Source organism: Tympanuchus pallidicinctus, unplaced genomic scaffold (genome assembly GCF_026119805.1).
Source record: "Tympanuchus pallidicinctus isolate F22 unplaced genomic scaffold, pur_lepc_1.0 scaffold8, whole genome shotgun sequence".
Classification (NCBI taxonomy): Eukaryota; Metazoa; Chordata; class Aves; order Galliformes; family Phasianidae; genus Tympanuchus; species Tympanuchus pallidicinctus.
The window spans coordinates 28,710,113-28,728,642 of record NW_026294802.1 but is presented as its reverse complement, the minus strand read 5'-3'; the positions used below and the strand labels follow the sequence as shown (position 1 = coordinate 28,728,642).

The 18,530-nt window shown below is 42.8% G+C and overlaps 1 protein-coding gene across 1 annotated transcript in view; it reads left to right on the top strand.

Moving 5' to 3' along the window:
- The first annotated feature begins 647 nt into the window (after positions 1-647).
- The window catches only part of FRS2 (fibroblast growth factor receptor substrate 2), a 47,982-nt gene continuing 30,099 nt past the window's right edge, over positions 648-18,530 (top strand). The window contains exon 1 of the mRNA XM_052668966.1: positions 648-770. The gene's annotated coding sequence lies outside the window, so the exon portion shown is untranslated. The remainder of the gene's footprint in view (positions 771-18,530) is intronic.

Sequence of the window (18,530 nt, the reverse complement as noted above, 5' to 3'; positions counted from 1 at the left end):
CAAAGGACCTAAAGGACATGTAGGTGATGCAGATGACTGTCTTGAGAGCAGCTTGTTGCTTTGTAGCCACGAGATATGCCATATTTATGGGACATGAGCATATGCAGCATACTAGATAATGATGTTTGCTGGTGCCTTCTCGTTATGTGACCCAACTACAGCCAAATCTCATGCCCTACCCTTGTTCCATCCAGATCTCAGAGCACGGGCTCACACACACAGCAGCTGTCACGGCACAAGCCCTAAATAACAGCCGTATTCCCGCTCCCTTGCAGGCATCATCATTTGTGCAGCTGAAGAAAATCTCTGCAAAGCATTCAACTTCTCCAGCTCCCGCACTCGTACGGGCGGTGCCTGAGGGGAGCACCGCTGTGGCCGCCGTCAGGAGAGAGGACGTAAGACTACATTCTCTCATCGCCTCTCCAAGAGACTCCAGATAGCCGCAACCGCCCTACGAGCAGTCACACGCCGCCGGGAAGGCGGGACGCACCGAGCGGCTCCGCGATCCAACGGGAGCCGGCGCCGGCCGGCGGACCTATGGCGAGCCGCGGCGACACCGCGCCCGACTCGGCGGGGCCGGGCCGCCCCGGAAGGCGTTGCCGCCGCGCTCCGGAAGTTGTGCGGCGGAGTCCGGCCCAGAGCGAGGCCCTGTCGCCGCCGCAGTCGGGAGGCGCCGCCGTTCCCCGCCGCGGACGCGGGGCCGCCTCTCGCCCCCGTGGTGGTGGGCGGCCCGGCCCTGGCTCGGCGGCCGGCGCGGGCTCATGGCGGAGGTGGGTGCGGGCGCTGCCCCCGTCCCTGTCCGGGCCGCGCCTCGCGGGGTGCCCGGCCGGCTCCCCTCGCCCCTGCCCCGCGGCCGGGGCCGCGCTCCTTCCCCGCCGGAGTGCGGAGCCGGCGGTGCGACGCGGGCGGGCGGGGCTGCGGCCGGAGAGCGGCGGGAGGGCGGGCGAGCGAGCGAGCGGGCAGGGAGGGAGCGAGCGAGCGCGGTCGGGAGAGCGCGGAGCGGGTTCGGAACAAAAGCGGAGGGCCGGCCGGGCCGGCCTGGCGGCGGGGGCTGCCGGGGGCAGGAGCGGGATGCGGGAGCGGCTGTGCCCGCACGGCTGCGCGCTGCCATGGGTCCTGCCATGCCCTGCCAGCTGTCAAGCGCTGGGCCGCCGCTCCCGGCGCTCCTCTGCCGCTGCTCCCGGCACACGGCCGCTCTCCGCAGCGCGTTGGGGCCCTTCCTCTCGCTGCGAGCTCGGGAGGGATGGATGTGGAGGATCACAGAGGTTGAAAGGGCTTTCTTAGTTCGCTGTCCGAGCCGTGGCTCTCTGGGATGCTCTCTTGGCTTCCCGGTCTCCGTGTCCTGCACAGCATCAAAGCACAAGGGGTGGTGATTGTGAGGAGTGGTTAGGAATGCTGTTGGGCAGTTGGTCAGAGATGACACCGTGCTGTCTCTTAGCTTTTTCTTTTTTTCACTTACAGTGTTAGTGACAAAGTGACATTTAGCGTAACGAGCAAGAAGCACAGACGTGTATTGTGCCTTGCTTTAATGGCATTAGCTATACAGGTCATTCTGTGTGATGACTCTCATTCAGTCCACGCTGCTGGCTCTGCAGTACATTTGTATTTAGAGGAACATGGCTGCTTTAATAGTGGGTTGGTACGAAGAAACGTTCAGATCCACTGAATCCAGATTGAGATCTGCTTGCTTGTCTGGATCAGCAGAACTGCCAGCGAGGTTCCCTGTCTGTTTTCCTCAGTTTGCAAGTGCATCTGAGCAGCACAGCCGTCCTGCGGGCGGTGTTGGAGCCTGCTTCAAGACAAATGTGCATTGGTATCAGTGTGAGTCACCAGTTCAGGTCCAAAAATATTCCCTGCATCACAAATGGAAAGTGATTAAGAACATTATTTCTTGACTGAGAAGTCCTGGGTTTATTTGCCTATGTATCAAGAATGTTTTGAAAATGCTTGTTGAAACAACGTTCCAGCAGTTGTATTTATATTTGGTTAAACAGCTTTTTGCTCACTTTCCAGTTTGGTGTCTTGTCTTCAAAGCTGGTGGTTAGCTGTAGTCAAAATAAATTGTTCTCATTTCAGTACAGTTCCTACAGAGAAACTTAGAGCACTTTTTAATCTTATAAGAAACTTTGGTTAAAGAGGAGTTGTGCAGTCTTTAATAGGCAGTCTGTGGAAGAATGCAGCTCTGTAAGAAGAGGAGAATTTCATAAACTGTAGGAAAATAGATGGCACTGGCAAAGGCAGGTTCAGTGTATGTCAGTATGAACTTCATTTGCCCCTTTCTTGATCTGGAGGGTTGATACTTCTTGTCTGCTATGTTGATGTGATTGCATTTCTTTCTTCTGTTAGCCGGATGGGTATAAACAAGTATACTGACTTGCTGTGGGAACGATTCCCTTTTAAATCTACCAATGCAGTAAGAAATGTAATTGCTTAGTAAAGTTAGCAAGGTTATTTCTAGCAGTCAGTGTGTACTACTACTTACAGTAATTTACTTCTCAAGGATCAGCTTGAAAATAGTGATATCCATGCTTAGTAAAGTTCTGATCCTGCAGTCAGCATTATTCACTTCTGTGACCCCCGAGTCTTACAGTTTCAGCAATACAGCTCTTTGAGTGGTGTCTGAAATTCACTCTTTAGCAGAGAGGTTTACGAGACCGCTTTAATTGCCTGAACTATTGTTTAAATTCCTTGTGTTAAATAAACTACAATTGAAATAATATTCAACATGGCTGTATTAGTTCTATTGCATTTATGTTTTTACGGTGATGCAAAATAGAATGTCTGGTGAAAGTATGGTTACTATGTTAGCGTAAGACTTCATTTTTGCAGCACACAGGGAGTGAAGCTGGCTACTGCATTTACCTGCTCCCACCTCCTGCTGCTTGTGCCCAAGCAGACCGTGGCTGCTTAGCTTTCCAAAAAATGCTGATGCTTAAACTCAAAAAGAAATGTATTAGAATCATCACGCTGAGCTGCTGTGGCAAACTTAAATGTAAAATGGGGTGGTACACAGGTGCACTTTGCAGCATCAGCTGTGGGTCATGACTGGACGTTCTGCCTTTCAGCCTGCCCCCTGCTCACTCCTTGTGCTGGGAGTACTGCCTATGGAGCTGAGCCGATGACAGCAAGTAGTTTTTTCTGTGGGGTGCCCTGAGGAGTTGAGGATGCCCCATCTTTGAGGTGTTTGAAGTCAGGTTGGATGGGGCCCTGGGAAGATGGATCTAGTGGATGGCAACCCTGCCCGTGGCAGGAGGTTGGAACTGGGTTGGTCCCTCCCAACCCAAACCATTCTGTGGTTCATTCCATGATGATGTCCTGGACTGGCACCTTGGGAGGTTGGGACTGGGTGTTTTGTGAAAGCTGTGGTGGGACCCATGTGCTTGAGGGGAAGAGCGGGGCCGCTTGGGCCTTGACCTGTGGACAGCACTATGGGACTTCAGCTGGAACCAAACCATTTTGTGTGAATGTGTTGCTGTCACGGACCATCTCCACTACAGGAGATTACAGTCAGTCCTGTTTGCTCCCAAGCCCTTGCTGCTCCTTTCTCCTGGGCACAGGCAGGTGCCCGTGCAGCACTGGGCTGAGGTGCTCCCAATGGGGTGTGCAGGGTGAGGATGAGGCTGGTGCAGTGCTGCACAAATGGAGGTGAGGGGAGCAGGTTGCTTCTGGTAACAGGGACACATTGTGCTGGCCTGGAGTGTGCTTGATCCTGGCTGACTTTGGTGAGGTTGGGCTTGGGCTGAGCACCGAGGGTTTGGATGCATTGTTTGGTTGTGGTTTGTCGGCATACTTAAAACCTGAGATCCCTTAATCCTTGGCAATGTGACTATGGTTTCAGTATGCACTTTGAAGGCATCTTAAGGGAAGAGTCCTGCTCTTTTGTATCCTGATGCCCTTTTTCTTTTTTTCCTATTTTTACTTGATACCTATTGTTTAATTTAGTGATAGTTAATGGAAAAAATATGCTCCTGCTTATAACTCCTGTTCATCCACTGGATTCTTGAGACAATGAATTTGTTGTGTATGTATTGAGCTTTGAAACATAAAAAAGACTAAGAAAATAAGATAGTTATCAGTGTGTGCTAAGAAACCTGCAGGATATTCTGCAGTAATAACTAAATTGAACAACAATAACAACAAACGATGAAAATGCTGAGGCTGACCTGAGACTTAATGCTGTTAGCTTCAGACAGTTTCCCAGGAGGCAGCATGTGACTCTTCTGTTAAAGTGATGAGGCAGTGCTTAGTGGTTTTCCAAATCTGTCTTAGGACTTCAAGGCTGTAACAGAAGTTTCGTTTGATGTTTCAGGAGAGTTTTAGAGACTGTGTACCCCAGCCGTTTGTCCCTGCTGCTCTGCCGTAGCTTGCCGTGCCTATCGATCCTTTGCAGCACAGAAGCTGTTAGCAGCGCTGCCTGCCTGAGGCACACTGAGCGGCGCAGGGCAGCGGTAGCTCTGCTTGTTTTCACTGGGCTGTCAGCTCAGTGAACTCTCTCTGAAGTGGATGCGTGTGTCCTTCTGTGATTCTGGCTCTTGCAGATCTCTACAAATGATCACCCCTGTTGACTGAATGGCAGTAAGTGGGCAGCAGTGCCTGCTGGGAACGGTTATCTACCTGTAGCTTCTCAGTCGCATTTTCTGAAACAGATTTAATGGATGTTGGTTTTGCCGGCTACTAAGTAACATTGTTCTTCATCTAAGCCATTTGAGGAGCGATTGGCTGAAAACTGGAGTCCAGAGGTGTAATTCCATGCAGCATAGCAGGTGTTTTTTTTAGCTGAGCAGAAGTGGTACAGGAGCAGGCACAACGTAGCAGGCTTTGCATTGTCCACTCTCATGCATCACTTTCTTTTTTTCTTTTCTTTTTTTTTTTGTTGTTGCCCCTTCTGTGTAATCAGTGCTATATGTAAACTTTCATTTCAGACCTAAACAGGTTATAATGTGGTGTGTAGTTGCTCCTCATGTAAGTATGTAAGCATGTGTGTGTGTGTGTGTGTGTGAAGCATTCTCCAGTATAGCACTCCCTTCAGATTCCTCTTCACTGCCTCAGTCTGGGTGGCTGCAATCACAGCAGCTGATGTAGTTCACTCTTTGTTAAAGCCCATGGAGCCATGTGATCCTCCAGAATTTCAGTCTTTCCTTCAGGCTTGAAATTGCTTTAATAAGAAAACTAGTAGTTTTTCTTCTGATGTTCGTGCAATAAAATGTCATGATTTTTGCATGTTTGAGATGGACTGTATGTATTCTTTTCTAATTAGTGGAAGTGTTGTGATTGCTATTTCCTTCCCTTGTTTCTGAATCCTTTAGTTTCATGTCCTATTTGTTCTCCTGAAATGCCTTCACGTCCATCTGGAGGGCACTGAGGTTCTTGCCGTGTGAGCTGTGCTTACTGTGCCACTCACTCTCAGGTGGCCCAGGATAATCCCCAGACTTTTCACTTAGATCTCAGTTGACAAACACTAATACCTGTGTTACAGAATGTGTTCCTCTTGTTCCTCCTCCAAGCAGAACATGGTTATGATGCATGCTGTTGCCGCTTTGGCTGCCTTTGCTTTAACTTCCAGAGTCTGCCACAGTTAGCAGACCTGCCAGCTCTTCTTGCAGAACCTCATTTCCTTCCTTTTGGTCTAAAGGTTCTCATCCAGTGCTGGCTGTTGGTGAAAATGCCTCTGTATTGGTGGGTTATTGAACTGAGATTTTACCAAAGGTCCCAGAAGTGTGTTCTTACATCAAAGCTACTCTTGTGTATTTCTTACTTTACAGCTTTTTTTGTACACCTTTTCCACTCAGGCAATTCTGATTCAGAAATCATATATGAAATGTCTGTGAGGACTACTGGGCAATTAGCACATCTGAGAAAGTGAGAGGAGTTCTGGTCTATACTCTGACTATGGGAGAGACTGGGTCTCCATTAGCACTTTGAGTCAGAGGATCAGACTTCTTTCCCTTGGCTTCTCTTCCTAATGATTTTGGTCCTGGCAGCATTGAGATGCTGCTGTTGTCATTCCTATGGTGGTGACGGTTGCTGTAAACCACTGACCCATTACTGTGTGCTGACTCAGTAGTGAAAAGTTGCTTTAATTTCCTGCCTTTGCAAGGAGAAAATGGACCCTCTGTGCAGAATGCTGGTACCTGAATTCCTGTATTTCTGATGGAAGGCGTAAAACGTCATCAGACAGGTCCACTGAATTCCTGCAATCACAAAGTGGTTCTTACCTGCTCGAATTTACCATCACACATCAGGCAGTTGTCTTTCAGGCAGATCTTCTTTGGACTGAGATATTACCTTGTGCATTAGTGTGACACCTGGCACGATGTACAGCTGGGGGCATCTCAGTGTTACTGTAAGCCAGTCAGTAAAAACGAGTGTGGTAACACTGTTTGTTGGCTGAGCTTTGGAAAGATGAACAATATTAGATGGAAAATATAAAAAGCTTTTATAAAGCTCTGTCCTTATATGGAGTACTTTTTTTTGTAGTAGCATGTGGCAACGTATTTCTGAGACAGAATGTGTTGGTTTCATAATTTGTCAGATATTTGGCAGTGCAGAGAGTTGACTTGTTTTGCTGTTCCTTAGCATATGATGCCATCTTTTCCCCAAGTGGAGATGTTGAAGCAGCAGCTTTACATGGGAAACTCCCACTATCTTCTGCAGAAAAAACAAGCTCTGGCTTACATATAAGCTTTGAGTAAAAAATGGATGATCTAGTGCAAACTGTATTCCATTGTGATAGCAATGTCTCTTCTGCTGAGCTTTTCTGAGATGACAACAGCAGCTTTTTACATACTTGTACAGCACAAACAGAGCTCACTGTGCAGCAGTTATCCTTCAGACGATGAAATTTTTCAGTCTATTTATGAGTATCAACAAACGCTGTGTGCATACTTTTGCCGTGCATTGAATGCTTCTATTTTCCTTTAATTTAGCTTAAAACTAGTAATGGAATTCCTGAGGTTTTGAAAGGAATAGCTCTTGGCAAGCACAGGATTTTGAAACCAAAGGCAAATTAAGATACCAAGCAAACATGGGGAGGGCTGCTTCTCCAGGGACATTTGTTACGATTATTCTGACGTCTTGGAGACTGTTAGTTGGATTTGGTTTTTATACACACACACACACACACACATCTATTTGTTTTTGTATAGGCATAGTATTGTTGTTTTGTTTAATAATTAAAAATAAAGATATTGAACTCAGGTTAATCCTTGCTGTCACCCAGGAGGTTTAGCCTTTTCAACCATTAGAAGCAGGGGGTATAATGCTCTTCTTAGGTTTTTCCTTGTGTCTGATTGTGTTTTTCAGAAATCCAAGCACTGTTTGAAGTGTGTAATTAGATGAATGATTTCATTAAAAAAAAAAACAAAAAAAAACTTTTCCTTTTAAATGACTGCAGTAATTGTAACAGGAATAGTTATCACAGGCCAAACTCGTATTTACATTTTCCAAGTGTAGTTGTGCTTTTAGAAAGCATACAGCTAAGAGCTGCTTTGGTTTGGTGGGAGTAGGAGAAGATAGGACATGTGGAAGGTTGCCAGGCTGCCAAGGCCTTGTCCTTTCTTGGGAACAAGAAGCTTGCAGTGCTGCTTGCTGAAGGCATCTTCTGTCCTCCTGCTCCCTGTAATCCCAACGTGTGCAGTATTTTTGGGAAGCTTGTGTCTTATCTCCTTGGTTTAGCTTACCATGTTTCTTTGTGGAGCTTCATGGCTCTGCGTGCCTTCATTCAGCCCTGCATTGCCTTGCAGTGCTTCTCATTATCATAAACATTTTGAATGCCTCAGAACTCATTATCATCTCTCTCTAACTTAACTCATTTGCTCTCTGCAGTGCTGCTGACAGCACTGTAATCCTCTGTCGCCCAAGGCAGTAGTTAGGGAGTTGCCCTCTTTTTTTCCCTTCTCCTTCAATCCGCAGTCAAATTTAATTCCTATCCTTTTTCCTTATCCAAACATCATCTCCCAAGATTACATTTTCTTTTTTTGTCTTAACAAACAAAGTTTAGGCCTGTATCTGTCATCTGGAGTACTTCAAGGGCCTCCTCCCTCCTCTCCTGAAATTCACATCTCTGCCATTGGTGTGAGGTGCAGCCAGTGAGATGTTTCAGTAGTCTGCCTGTCTGCTGGTTCCCCTCATCAGGTCTGCATTAGTTGTCTTTGAGTCTGAACAGTCTGCATCTTGTATTTCCACATCGTACTCTCCTTTTGCCTTGCTGCTCATGGTCTATCTCTTCATTTATGTACATGGCATGCCCTTCACATGGCATACCTTCTGAGTGTTATCATACTGTATGTGCTAATTCTGCTACAAGAGAAAATGATTACACCTCTGCTTTTGGGTTATTAGAGTACCCTCCCATTGTGTCTCTGTTTATACAGATAAACTACACTTTCATCTACTGAAGCTAGAGGGGATGCATGCCACCTTTCTATTAAAAGTAAATGAATAAAAATATACAGACCTATGACAATTACACTGCTGTATGTCTTCCAAATTTCATTCTCTTGTCTGATGGCTGTACTTCCTTAGTCTGCAGTAGGAAAGAAGCACTAGTGATGTGCTTTAAACTTTGCTGTGGGACTACAGATTTTGTGGTCTTCATACATGATTTCAATTAGTAAATATTCTTTGCTGCTCTGTAAAAATTTTATTGGGCAAGACAAGTCTGTTGAAGTCTGGAGCTTTTCTTTAGATGACACACAAATGGAATTAAACCTGCAGTAAACACAGCACTAAGTGGCATGCTTATTGCAGAACAAATGTTGATCTCAGCAGAAGCAACCTTTTTTTCTTTTTTTTTTTTTTTTCCTTTATTAATGAATAGGAGAAGCCACCTGACTCCTACATATTTTTTTATGTCTCATGGAAGATCGGATCACAAATGACTTGTGATTTCCCTATTGATTATTTAGACTTTGCTTTCAATTATAATGATTACAATAGTTTAACTACTTTAACTTGCTGTACCTGTCTTTGCAGAGTTCTAGGATGATAGAATTAAATAGTCATGAATCACTTCTGAGTCATAGCAGCTGCCCTGTTTCCTTCTCCTTAAGACCACTGAGCAGCCTTCCAGGCTTTGAAAGCATGGTGTGTGTTGCTCATCAATCTGTACAGCAACAACTGTGAAAGAGCAGCTCTAGTGTTAATTTTATTAGGTGCACCAACATCAATGCCAAAGTAAGCTGAAAGTTTTGCATCAGTCCATGCAGTGTTTGTGTAGCTAGCTTGGAGATGGTTTTCTCCAAAATGATTAGCCCTTCCTTTGAGGTTCCTAAAAGCATTTAATTAACAAATGTGTGAATGATGTTCTGTGTGAATGTGAATCTCTCTTCTTATCTTCATTTACAGTATATGTTTTAGGATGTGGCATTGATTTTTAGTGAGAAAGCATCCTCTTTACTTGCAGTTTGGCTGGGAAGAATGCCATTCCATTTATCTTTGTTAGTAAAAGGCATTTGGCTGGAACATTTTAGATCTCAAAAAGTAATGAACAAGCTAACGTTATACTCAGTTATCCAAAAAGTTGTTCTCTGAGCATTGAATTTTATAGTCAGGCTGGATGGACCTTTGTGTAACTTGGTCTGGAAGGAGGTGTCCCTGCCTACAGCAGGGGGTTGGAACTAGATTGTCTTAAAAGTCCTTTCCAAACCAAACCGTACTGTAATTCTATGGGATTTATTTAGCATTATAATATTGTTAGGCCTATGTTTAGAGATATCTTGAGTAATACATGCCAATCGGGCAGTCCTGCAACTCTTGATAATGCTTCATTCTTAAAAGCTGCTGGACTAGAAAAGAATGTATACGGGAAGGGAAGAGGGGAATGTGCTACATAGACTTGAAACTATTTTCCTTTCACCCTGCCCCCACTGCTCCTTTTTCAGGTAGGCAGGTAGGTGGGTAAACCTTTCTTACCTAGTGCTTACATTCCCCCTCCTCCAAGTTCCAGAACCTGTTTTGAAAACAAAAGTGGGGAAAGCGATTTCTGATTGTCTTTTAGGTCTTCAGTTCTGGAGCAATGTTTGTTTTGTCTTAGGGGCACAACACAGGCCAGAAACTTAGATAAGCTTCTAGTTTCTGTAAGACTCTTTGAGTGTAAGTATGTATTATGGCTGTTATTTTCAGATACTTATGGCCACTTAGGATCTTGAAATATTTCTACTAGTAAAGGGCAACGAGCTGCCCTTCGAAATCTGAAGTTTTAGTTATTTATCTTGGATTTTCTGTGCCTTCAGTGAATGTGGATCATCTGACCTTCACATATGTGTTTTCTTTTACTGTGACTTTCATCCATAAGTGTCAGTTTGTTTGCTTAATAAATATATATTTCTTCCTGCATCAGACTTCCTTGCCCTGTTAAGTCTATCTAAGTTGATCCTTAAAGCACAATTTCATGTACCTGCAAAGTTGAAGTTTACTTCTCTTGAAGAGTTTGTATGTATTAAGTCACCTGTGCTACATAGTCATGTTTGTTAAATGGATGCGATTCACTTCAAAGTGTGTGTTTTAAAACGTTTTATATGACAGTGAAGCGTAGCTTAATATTGTTAATAGCATAGAATTTAAAAACAAAAACACCTTTCTGAAGGTGTGATTATGCTGATACTGTACATATTTAACTTTATTTTATTTTTTAATTTTTTTGTGAGTTCTTCATTGCTAACATTAAAATAAGTCAGTAACACTTATCTAGGGTATGGTCTGTCCCCATCTTGTCTCCCCTGCAAGGGACATAAGTATCACTGACTTCTCTCGAAGCTCAGCCTGGAGCAGCCTTGGACTGGTTGTGCTCAGTTTAGATATTAAAGTTTTAGGGCTCACAAAAACAAACGTAAAAAATCAGTTTCCAAGCAGTTAAATCAAGTTTTATGTTCACATCACACCTCTGGTAGCTTCCACTGTGCTTATCTATTGATATGTAAATTGGAGCATGATTTTGAGGAACTCAATATTTTTTAAGGTTCTGCTTAAGAACTGAAGGGCTGGAGCACCTCCCCTGTGAAGACAGGCTGAGGGAGCTGAGCTTGTTCACCCTGGAGAAGAAAAGGCTGCGGGGTGACCTCACTGCAGCCTTCCAGAACCTAAATGGAGCCTACAAACAGGAGGAGAGTCAGCTCTTTGAATGGGTAGAGAAAACAGCAGGACAAGGGGAAATGATTTTAAGTTGAAGGAGTGAAGATTTAGGTTGGATGTCAGGGGGAAGTTCTTTACAGAGCGAGTGGTGAGGTGCTGGCACAGGCTGCCCAGAGAGGTTGTGGATGCCCCGTCCCTGGAGGTGTTCAAGGCCAGGTTGGATGGGGCCCTGGGCAGCCTGGTCTACTATTAAATGGGGAGGTTGGTGGCCCTGCATATGGCAGAGGGGTTGGAGATCCGTAATCCTTGAGGTCCCTTCCAACTCAAGCCATTCTGTGATTCTACACTTAATATTTTGACTCTGGTGCAACTGCAGGTGAGAAAAGTCAGCCAGGTCTGTAAGATAAATAGGTGCAACTACTGTATACGCCATTCAGTTTGCTATTTACTGCTTTTGAACTCTGTGGGAGCAAAGGAGACCCAGCAGGTGGGTACTTTGTAGTTTGGTGTAGGAAGATGTCTGAAGGAGGAGTAAACCTTGTAGCTGCAACTTGGAGAGCTTCATGAGAAGTAGCTCTTTTGGGGAAAGATTAAATAAAGTAATTAAAGGTTGACTGCTTTCATGCTAACAAGTAGAGTGATACACACTTGTTGTTGTGATACATCCAAGTGCTCCTGCTTTGATTTTGAGATGCCAGGCTGCATGGTGCCTGGCTCACTTGCCCTGTGAGCAGAGTGTGGGGGATTGTGCCTTGTGGAAACATTCTGCCTTCAGTGTAAGTTTTAGTACTGGAACAAATGGGATACTATGCATGAAATATACAGTGTTAAACTTCTGCACCAAAAAAAATCTTAGTTTCCATGTACTACATATAGAATAGTTACTTTGAAATTGACTGACATAGTTTTTATGTTCTACTGTAGTGTGTGATTACATGAAATTCTAGCAAATTTTCAAGAAAATAAACATACTTGAAGGAAAATCTATTTTCTAATGCTAAAAAAATCTAGAGGTGGCAGACAGCTTTTTTTTTCATGTTGTTTTCCAATGTCCTGCATAAAAATGAGTGACCTAGATGTGTTGGATTTGCTCTTCTAATGGAGTTTTGTTGGTGATTATTAGCTAAAATTATTGGGGGGAGGAGTAGATGAGGAAGGGTCAGATAACGTTCATTCTTCTACGGAAAGAAACTCTTCAGCTCTTTTCTGTCATTTGGGTGCATTCAGCTTCATATTCTGCTCCATCATTAGTGTTGTAGAAATGCTGGCATTCAAATTGTCAAAAATTGGACGTAATCCAGCAGCTGAAAAGAGGGCAAGCTTTTTTGTGAAATGAAATATATGAAACTTCCCTGTCAGCTAAGGAGGAATATGTGAAATGCTGTAGTAATGAGGCTTTTAAGTAGTTAGACTGTAAATTAGTTCCGTATGAAAAGTAGTTTCTCAAGTGTGTTGTATCAAGGGGATGTAGCTCCAGAAACCCTTTGGTATTTCTTGACTTCAGAACAAAAGGGGAAAGAAAACAGAGGAGTGCTTGAAAAGATGGAATAATAAAGTTGAGTGGGTTTCAGTGAACAGTAAAAATATTGTTGTATTTTACCTCAAATAGTAGATACTGTGGATTAAGCTGTTTGTGATTTGAGAGAAAATGTGGTTTACATTCACTGTAAGAGTGAATGTATGTGAATAAATTCCAAGATGAGAGACATTTTTTGAGTTAGGTCATTGATTACCTATCATTACATATTGACTATTTTGAGGTGGGTGGGTTTTTGTTTTTGCTTTTTTTTTTTTTTTTTTTTTTTTTGAATTTTTATAGCTTTGTGGAATAAGATATAGACATGTTTAAAGATAATGTAAAACCTGAAGGGGTAAGGAGGCATCTTTAGCATGTAAGCCTATACTTTAAAAGAAAACGTAGCTGAAACTATCACCAAAATGTTTGGTGTACAATTCTGTGTGTTTCAAGCTAAACTCCTACAGAGTTCCTCGTAGGCTAACCCTAATAACAGACTTCATTTAACATTTCTTTCAGTTTCAAATCCGTATTTGTGAATGTTTTGCTTTTAAGCACCAGTGAGACTAAAACCAGGCTGGGTGAGGTGCTGATAGTTCAACTGGATGTCAGTAGTTCATTTTCATTGTAACCTAGAAGCAGAGGCACTGCAGGTTGGAACAGCCAGTGCACTTTTTCTTCTGTTTGCTCTGCACAACTGTCTTGTATGTGGCTGATCAAACTGTTTGTAAATCATTCTACAGCGTGCCTTGCAGATTGGTGTTTGCTTGTTTTAAAAGGCCGTGCTGTGCTCTGCAGCAGTGTAGTGGCTGATGTGTGTGTGGGTCAGTGTTTGCCTCCTGCGTGAGGCAGGACTGGCACCTCAGCAGCACAGTGAACCATATGCATCAGCTCCTGGCTAACGGTGGTTGCTGCTTCCTAGAACTTCCTTTTGGTTCCAGGAAAGGTCTGAATGCTTCCCTAGAAGTGTGTGATGATTGTCAGCCTGCACCTAACATAATGAACTGTAACCGTGGCTCTTGTGGTGCTCTGGGATTTTTCATGCGCATTTCATGTGTTTTGTGTGTTGTTTATACATGTATTCTAGTATTGTTTTCTTCTTTTGCTGACTGTTGCTAGTCTAAAAGATGCCCTTTGTGTAAGGTGTGTCACTGTCAATGGCATAAACCTGTGACAGTGACAGGACAGAGGTGTTTGCATGTGTAGCTGAAGTGGGCAGCATCAGCGATACGTGGTTCTCAGGAAGCTCTCACATCAGTATCCAGTGGCACGTGGGCAGTATGCTGAGGTTGGGGTTTTTGTGGTCGTTGTTCCCTGGGCGGTCTGATGACCAGCAGGGGAGCCCTGATGTTCTAAGGATTGAAGAAATCAGCTATCATTTCAGTACATCAGTTACAAAAATTGGCATACACATATGGATTTATTCACCCGGTTTGGCTTTGGTTCAGTGGCTACAGTAAGAAGAAAATAAGCATCACCTCAGCAGCTAAGAATTGTTTTTCTAGATGAAATAAATAAATATGGTGCAACTGATGAAGGGCTGTTTGAATGGGGAAAGTTAAGGAAGTTGACATGCTTATGGGCCCCATTAAAGGTAGGCAGTCCTGCCACACTCATCTGCAGACTTCTGCAGGAGGTAGTGTGGGGCTGTGTGGAACCAATTCATCAGCTTGTGGATTTCAGGGAAAGTTCATTGCATTTGATCGAGATCACGACAGATTAAGTGATTATTCTGGAGGTGTTAACGACCATTCAGTAGCAGCTGTGATAGAAACAGACCCAGCTTGGTTGCTTCTGGTTGGAAGCAACCTTTGCTGTATCTGAGGAACATCAGGGGCTTGTCTACAGTGCAAAGGGAGTGGGCAGTAAGGTAGGCTGATCAGCAGCGCTATTATGATGTATGCACTAGTCAAACTTGTTGCATGTTTTGAGTCTTAAATTAAGTTCTTGCAGTAGTTTCTTTCATCAGAGACTTTTTGAGGAGCTCAAGTGATTTATGGAGGGACACTGGATCATTGTTCTACTGAATGCAACCCTGGAGACTATGACAGCAGATAAAGGCTCTTTTTATCTAAACCTAATATTAAACATAATTTGAGAGTGATTGGTGTGGAGAAGAACTGAAAGATGAAATTTCTGAAATGAAAACTTTGTATTTCTTCTACATTTCCTTGATTGCAGATAACAGGAGTTTTCCTTCTGCTCAGTTACAGACCTCAAATGATCCATCTGTGTTGGAAGATATGTCTAGAAACTGGTTATGACCTAGAGGAATTAACATATTTTGGCTGATAACCAAGGGCCTTGACCAGCTTTCACTCTTTTATCTGCCTCTACAATTTGAAATCATTAAAACTTTAGACCAAAGCAAGAGGCACATAGGAAAACGTCATCTGGTGTGCCTTGATGAATTACATACCAGAGGTCAGAGCTTCCTCCATTTGTAAGTTCTGAGTTGGATCTAAAATTTACAAGCAATTTATAAACTTAAGCTTTTTACTACTTAGAGGGAAGCAAATTGTTTATGAGGGCTTTAAAACAGAAAGTATAGCTTTGTCCCATAGTACAGAAAGGACTTCGTTGCTTTAGAACAGCTGCACGCTAGGATTAATCTTTCTCTCCCCATTTCTTCCTATAAACTGGAGTTCTCATACTGTTTCTCTCATCCTTTCCTGTAAATAAACTAACTTCTTAGTGACCCCGCTGTTTGGGGAGCTGGTCTGCATTTCTGCTGTAGCAGCAGATTTGTACGTGTGCAGCACCAGGCAGGTTTCAGTCTGACAGGAGCCCTGCTTGCAGCATAACACAGCCTTCCAGCTGCTGGCACAGCACAAACGGGATGAATATGTTCTGGCTGTGCTATATTATTTAAAAGTTTTCCAACTGTTTGTTTTCCCTTCTGCACTACATTTTGCTGCCCTATCTCTTGTGATGTTGTGTGTGTGTGTATGGCGTATGTGTATAGGATGTATATAAACATATAGGGTAACTGAAATAGACTAAATTAGAATTCCAGTGAAACATGTACTTTGTGTAATGTTCATTCTTCCAGACACTTAAGTGGTATTTATTTTTGAATTATAAAATACAGTTTTATCATACTGTAGTTTATGGAGTGATGTGCAGAAATGAATCTGCACTTTCAGCTAGTCAGCATAAATGGGTTGTTTGTTTGAAAGGGCCTAGGGATGTTAGGTTTGTAATCTTGGATCTATATGAAGACTTAAATAATTGTTGTGAAGTTGTACAACAGAATCAGAGCATGTATCATCTTTAGAATAAGTAATTAAGAAGTGTGTTACACTGATCAGACCTTACAGAAAACTCATCTGATGCAGACGTAGAACCAGACATTGTAGGAGCTTGGAAAGGTAGGGCAGGGGAAGAATTTAAGGGATTGAGTGGGACCTGATAATAAAAGGGCGCTGGGAATCAGTGGGAAGAAGCTTGATTTTAGCACGTTCTGCATTTGGGGTGCTTGAGTTAGTCAAACCTGCTTGTTATCGTCTGTTGCTTGTAAAGTCTGCATTACAATGTTGGACTGTCTTAGTGTGTATCTAGGTATCAGCTTTCTTAGTTCTAAATTCCCATTTCTGCAGTGATAAATAACCTCTGTGCTTTGTTTGGGAGAGAGTGTTTTCCAGTGTAGAAGGAATTGCAATAAATGGGTAGAATATCTGAGATTAACGTGCCCTGTAAAGTAGTGTCGTGATTATTTCACACTGCTTCTGCAGCTCCAATTTTTCTCCAGTTCTTTTCTATTTCTGTTCTAGAACGTGAAGTAGCTTTTGCAGATTTTGGGTTGCAGTTTCTGCAACGTTCCTGTTGACTAATTCAGTCATTGCTAGATATAATGTGTTGCTTCGACAGAAGTGTTTTGTTTGCTTGTGCAGTCTGAGACACGCATTTTCATGGTTTATCTTGGAATACCCAAACTTGCTTTGGAACATTGTTGCCAAAGGCTATTAAGCTTAGTGATTATTATGTTTATGAAGTTGTTGTGTTTTCTCAAACCACAATTCTTGTAAAAGGATAATTGAGTTAAATCTAGGGCTATTCTTTGGAGATTCTGTGCCACTGCCAAAATATTTTCAAACAATACTTAGTTATCATTTCAAAGATACCCTTTTAACTTGAAATACTAAGTAGGGTAAGAAGCTTATAAAACATGCTGCTGCCCCTCTAGTTTACTGAAAATTAATTTCAAGGTGAAAGAAGCCATTAGAAATCAGACTTGCTGCCCGGACAAAATGTGATACTTAATGTGAAGGCTTGAAGCTTATGATCTTACTTGAATTAGTCTTAATGCTGATCGAGCACGTACACAGATCACTCCCACTTGGGGAGGGGAGACACTAATGTCTGCAAATCACGGACTTCCAGAGGCATCACGCTGTGCGTTTGTGAAATATAATTTACTGCTGAGTGGGGCAGTGATGGAGTTGGTAAGGATGCTTCACATCTGTGTTGACTTTTCAAAAAGTGATAGGAATGACTTCTGTCAGTCAGATGAAATGACTTAAATGTCAGAAGCTTAATCTTAACTTGTATGCTCGAGTGAAGTCTTATGTCTGTACTGTAAAGTTGAAAGAGTAAGTGGATTTTTATTTTCTTCTTAAAACAAAATCTGTGCTGGGTAAATGGTTGCCATTCTTGTTCCTAAGTATTTAGGGACTTCTGAAGCTGTATTTCTGCAGAATTTTTGATACTTGAACTGCTGTGTCAGTGGGTGTTAAAAATTGCACTGCTCAGAGTTGCAGAATGCCAGCATGCTGCTTGTATAAGTTTAGATTTGTGAGTCATACCAATACTGTTGTTTGTCTTGAAACTGAACTATTATGCTTTTTATGAAAACCTTATTTTCCCCAACTTTTAAACAAATTTTAGTTTTGCTTGAAATTATACTTTGCATGCATAACTGTATTTTTATACCAGTTTACCTTTGCATAAATTAAGTGAGAGGAAGCTGTTTCAGAGGCTACAGCCCTATTTCTTTGTCCATAGGTGTTCTGTAGGTGTCAGTAAAAGTGGTATACAAGATGATGTATTTTAGCAGGTTCCTGTAGTATCTCTTTACACGATAATGAAATTGTTTTTATGGCCACTTTAGAGCAATGAAACTATGACCAGTAGCCAGGCAAAAATGTGTGACTTCTCCCTAGGCTGCATGGTCCACCCTTCCTTTTGTTGGTGGTAGTGGGGCCTTCTTATCCATGAGATAAATGCGGTGCTCAGGATTAAACTTACTCTGGTTCTGGTAGAGAATTACAAACTTGTAAAGATACTTAAATATTGCGCATGAGTCATGATTTGAACTGTCCAAGATTTCACAAGAGCAGTAAGAAATTATTGTTTCGTTGTTGTTGGTTTGTTTTCAGGGAAGCAATCAGGGATTGGCACTGCCAAAATTGATGCAGTAGCTCAGTATTTAATCTGCAGTGTTTAGTGAGCATTACACAATTGTTTTGATTAGCAGTATTCACTCTTTTGGCTTTTTTTTTAAAGGTACACAGTGGTCTCAGTTGTTCCCTTTGCGTAACTAATACCAAGATCTCTGGTTAAAGTGCCAAGGTACTAATAATGGAAAGGAGGTATGAATGCAATGCAGCTGAATTTCATAAGTAAACTGGAGCTTTGTACATCCTTCTCTCCAGCTTCCAGTCACTCCTATACCACACGTACATAGGTGTGGTGCTGGGACCAGTTCAAGATAACGTGGCTTCTGAAATTGTAAAATGCAATATTTAAGGGAAGCTCTTAAACTTTCAAAAGCTTTTCACTCAGTACGTGGTTTGCAATTCCAACAGTTTTCAAAGATATCTGCCTGCAGTGTTAAAATGTTTGACGTTAAATGTGACCCTTATGAATATTTGCTTGTAAGAGCACTTTCTTTAACCTTAACCTCAGTAGCTCCTTTTCATAAACTACTTGTTGCTACTGATAA